The sequence below is a fragment of the Furipterus horrens genome, unplaced genomic scaffold (genome assembly GCF_987537825.1).
Source record: "Furipterus horrens unplaced genomic scaffold, mFurHor1.1.pri manual_scaffold_2, whole genome shotgun sequence".
NCBI lineage: Eukaryota > Metazoa > Chordata > Mammalia > Chiroptera > Furipteridae > Furipterus > Furipterus horrens.
The window spans coordinates 86,903,082-86,908,226 of NW_028327172.1; the positions used below are offsets into that span (position 1 = coordinate 86,903,082).

The window sequence follows — 5,145 nt, forward strand, 5'->3', positions numbered from 1 at the left end:
TGGAGGGAAGAGGGGTACTGGGTGGAGGGGAGCAAAGGGAAAAGAAATTGGGACAACTGTAATGGCATAATCAATAAAATATACTTTAAAATTAATTAATTAATTAATGCATGAACTCCAGGAGCCATTCAAAGGAAGTGTCATCCTTTCTCTCTGTAACTACCTCCCCCTACCCACATCTGAAATTACCATGTTGTGTTCTGTCCCAAACCATAGGCAGGAGTCTAGTCAAGGTAACCTCTAAAAGGTTTTTTTTGGAATATGAAGTACAGGATTCTTGGTGGGCAGCTCACATATGTCTAAGACATTTTCTTCCTGAAACCAACGCTCTGATCCCTTGACTCAGAATTCCATGCCAAGCTGAGGGAGATGAGGCCAGAAAGGGGGATTACATTAAGGGGCTCTAGTCTCTAAAACTTAGATGGAGTCAGGCAACTCTCCGGAGCCCAAATATTGAGGGTTCCTGAAGAAACCCACCTATCGCAGGCCAACTCCTATGCCCAGATTCAGTCTGGAAGTCCTGTTAAAGGGAGTCATCAGTTTTCCCCCAGCTGTTCCTCGGCTTGATGGAGTTTCTCAGGGGTCCTAACCAGCCCCAGCCTCCCCCACCATCCTCCACGGGGCAGGCTGGCGCACCGTGTTAACTCGCCAGCTCGCCTACCTTAGCCAGCTAACGAGAACGGGTCTGACAGAGCAGGATTACCCACTGGAGGGAGCCCAGTGATTGTGTTTACTCCCAAATCCAGCCCTATTCAATTGTCTGTGTGCATCTTTATTCTTCCACACCCCGTTCCCCAGCTGCTCCCACTTTTTAATGAACTGCCACTTGGGAGCGCTCTCGCTCGAGGGAAGGCTGCGGTGCGGGCACTGGGGGAGAGAGTGCACCCTGGGGACTGAGCGAGCTGCAGCCGCCAACTCACCTGGAGCTGCGTTTCCTCCAGATCAGCTCCGCCCACTCCAGCCAGTGCAGCCGTAGCGGCAGCGAGGATGCCGAACCCGAGTCCCGCAAGCCCGAGATTGTGCGTTGCGGGCGTCGGGATTCACCAGAGGATCTTTCTGGGATGTTCACTTTCACCTTGCGGACTTGGTGGGGTTCATGGAGGTAAAGCCCACAGAAGTGTGCGGGCTCCCCAAGACTGCAACCCTGGATTTTCTAATTCACTTGTCAGTTCGCTCCCAGCCTCCAGCACCAGTTCATGGCTCCAGCAGCTTTTTGCTGCAGGACATTGAAAATGGCCCTTCAGCCATGCTAGGTATACAATGGGAAGCGTCAATTCGATGTTTCTGTTACGGATGTCTTTTTACATATGGGACCTGGATGGCTTTGCTTTTTGTTTATTTCATCTTCAGTGAAGTTACTCAGCCACTTAAGAATGTGCCCGTAAAGGGGTCTGGGTCCCACGGACATTCCCCAAATTTCTATCCCCGTTTCACTCAGTTCCAGGTTGAATCTTAGAATTACAGTTCAAATCAAACAATATTGATGATGTAGTAGATAATCATATTGAAGATACAGAAAAAGGCAACATGAAATTCTCTTATGAATTGGGTATGATTTTTAATGAACATGACCAGGAGTTCAGAGGTATGTGGCATTAGAAGCATACCTTCAATGTGCTTCTTAGTAACCACTTGGGCTATGCAGAGATGTGCCCGACACTATGAATACAGCACAAAAGATCAGACATACCCAATGGACCTGGACTGTGCACAGCGTCCTAGACTGCACACCAGTGCGGTTTCCCCATGAAATCATCCTCCTGGATGTTGACAGTGACTTCAATGATTTGAAAGGACTAGATGAATTTGTCCAAAAAACACCTCCCTGGAAAAAATTAAAATAATAAGAAATACAAAGCATACGGGATTAGTTCAAGGAAGAATGAATAGAAAAGCCCATGCAACAGATGTCCTGGTGTTCCTGGGCAGCAGCTGTGAAGTGAGTGTGGTGTGGCTGCAGCCCTTATTGGCCGTCATCAGCGAGGATGGGCAGACAGTCATGTGTTCAGCGATCACATCATCAGTGTGGACACTCTGGCCTACAGCTCATCTCCTGTGGTGCGTGGAGGGCTCAACTAGGGGATGCACTTCAGTGGGATCTTGTTCCCCTTTCTGAGCTCAGAGAACCGGAAGGGACTACTGCTTCAATAGTCACCTGCAATGGCTGCTCAATGAACTTGAGCAGTATGACAGTGGCATGGATATCTGGGGAGGAGAAAATTTAGAAATATCATTTTGGATTTGGATGTGTGGAGGTAAACTCTTCATCATCCCTTACTCTAGAGTTGGACATATTTTCCAGAAAAGGTGACTGTATGTTTCTCCTGAAGGCCAGGACACCATGACACACAACTCCCCGAGGCTGGCACATGTTTGGTTAGATGAATATAAGGTGCAGTTTTTTTTCCTTAAGACCCAATCTGAGGACAAGAAGCTATGGAAATATCAGTGAGCATGTTTAATTGAGGAAGAAGTTGGATTTAAATCATTTAAGTGGTATGTGGATAACATTTACATAGAGAAGCAGATATCTGGGCCCAATGCCAAACCCCAGGAAACCATTTTTATTAACAGAAGGCCAAAATGTCCCAAAGTCCCTCAACATGGAAGGCTTTATCGCCTCCAGATCAGCAAGTGTCTGATGCCCAGGGCTGCCCAAGTCATAAGGGAGGCCTAGTAGTGCTTAAGGCATGTAACCACATTTACCCAAATCAGATCTGGATTTATAATGAAGAGCATAAATTAATTGTACGTAATCTCCTTTGTCTGGATATGTCGGAAACTCAATCATCAGACCCACCAGGACTCATGAAGTGCCATGAGTCAGGAGGATTCCAGCAATGGACCTTTGGGAAGAAGAATTGGCGTACCAGGTGTCAGCTGGACAGTGCCTGAGAATGGTTTATCCGCTGACTTATAGGTTGCTCTGGCAATCTGTGAAGGCTCCTCCTCTCAGCAGTGGCATTTGGAAGATTAAGGTGAACACCATGGCTGGAATGGTAATTCGTCATGCTTGTCCTCCTATAGGGATACCTGGGAAGATTGCCAGAGGTGAGACAGCAGATATACTGTCTATATTGGAGCTCCAAGTAAGCATCAGGAGGTGCAGGAGTATATTTTGCCAAGACACTAAGGTCATTTCTAGGCTGCTATTAAGGAATTTCTTGCTTATGGTAGGAAACCAGAATACAGCTTTAATATAAAGAGTTGGGTTTATACAGGAAGACAAAATCCAGGAAATTGTTAGGTCTATTCAAATTAGTTTATGCTTCTTTTTAACTTCCTTTAATAATGGAATGATGTTTATCTGATCAGGAACTTGTCATGATTTCCTTTTTTAGAATAATTCATAGGAGACAGTTAATTTTAAACAAACTGAATCCCCATTACTTTTAACTTCAGAAGACATCATTTATAAGATTATATTTAAGAGGCAGTTAACTATTATAAATTATTTTGATGAATTACAGCACTACCTACATTTAAAATAAAGAATCATTTTAATTATTTACCTTAAAAAAATGAACTCCCACTTGTCACACTCAATAAAGTCAGCACTTTGTGATAATTTCAGTTATGATGGACAGACAGGGGAAGGTAACAGACAATGGGAACAGGGGGTTCTGGGGAAGGAGGCTACAATAGAGTTAATCCTCACATGTTGGGGAGCAGCATCTGATCTGCATGGGCAAATGAATCACAGCACGCCTGGCACTCTGGGCAGCTTTAGCCCCCAAGCAAGGTATCAATAATCACATCAGACTAGAGTGCTGGCAATTGCTACACTGCACCATGTCAGGCTGGATTTGATCTGAGCCAGCCTGCTTTACACAATTATTTTCCTGGTCATGAATGGCACAAGCAGCATGGGGACAGAGTTTTCCAGACTCAGCTGCCAGCCCTGGGGATTCATCTGATACCAGGCTATTACCTCCTGATTACTTGACTTGGCAGTCAGCCCATTCTGAGCTGCAAATCAACAGCAAGAAGGATGAGTGGGGAAGCTGGGGCTTAAGATTACACTTTTCAATCACACGTCCCACCAAAAATGTAATGAGGGCTCCATCCGGGGCTCTGCAGATGGCGAGGTGTGGTGGGAGATGATGAAGGTGGGGGTCTCTGCTCTACTTGGAAATCTCAGGACTGGAGGTCCCCACAGCAGTCATCTAGTTTGAGGCTCAAAAAAAGAAAAAAAAGAAAACCTGAGTGGTAAAGACGTGAAGGGATTTGCCTAAGGTCACTATTTTAGTCCCTTCAGGCTGTGTAACAAAGTACCATAGAGTGGGTGGCTTATAAACAACAGAAATTTATTTCTCACAGTTCTAGAGTCCAAAATCAACATGCCAGCAGATTCAGTGTCTGGTGAGGGCCCACTTCCTGGTTCCTAGGTGGCCGGGGTTTTTTGTTTTTGTTTTTCTTTTCTTTTCTGTCTGTCCTCACATGATAGAATGGCAACGGAGCTCTCTGGGGTCTCTTAAAAGGGTACTAATCGTACTTATGAGGGCTCCACCCTCATGACCTAGTTAATCATCCTCAAAGTTTCCACCTCCAAATACTATCACACTGGAGATGATAACACTGGGGAACACAATTTTCATTGAGTTAGATCTGACACTTGGTTTTTTTACTAACTTTGGCATCTGAATCCAAAAATGACCCCAGTTTTTCTCTATCACATAAACTTTTCAAGGTACAGGATACCCTTCCTTTGTCCCCAAAATCATACAAAATGTACATACAAAGGAAAATTAAAAAAAAAATTACCTGAATATACTGTTTATTTAGAGTTATTTTATTCACATAAAGGCTATATATTGTTACTGTAAGTCAAATTGTGTACAAGTAGTAAAGTTCTGCTACCAAACATACATATTAAGGTATTTTATCTTTTCAAATGACAGGCTAGGAGATGCCAAAATGAGATACTTGAAACAGTCTCCTTCAATTGGCAAAGCTTTAACAAATTGCTTCATGAGACCTAGTTTTATGTGCAGAGGTAAGAATATAATGTTCCCTCTGTCAACAAGTGGCTCATGTAGAACGTTTGGATCACCAGGTTTGAGGTCAGATCTTGGAGGCCAATTTGACTCCACCCAATGCTTCTCACAAGCTCTGCTGTCCCACATACACAGAAAACAGGGATAC

At 44.4% G+C, this 5,145-nt stretch overlaps 1 pseudogene; it reads left to right on the plus strand.

Moving 5' to 3' along the window:
- The first annotated feature begins 1,276 nt into the window (after nucleotides 1–1,276).
- Nucleotides 1,277–2,977, plus strand: LOC150018976 (polypeptide N-acetylgalactosaminyltransferase 11 pseudogene; annotated as a pseudogene).
- Nucleotides 2,978–5,145: the final 2,168 nt, after the last annotated feature.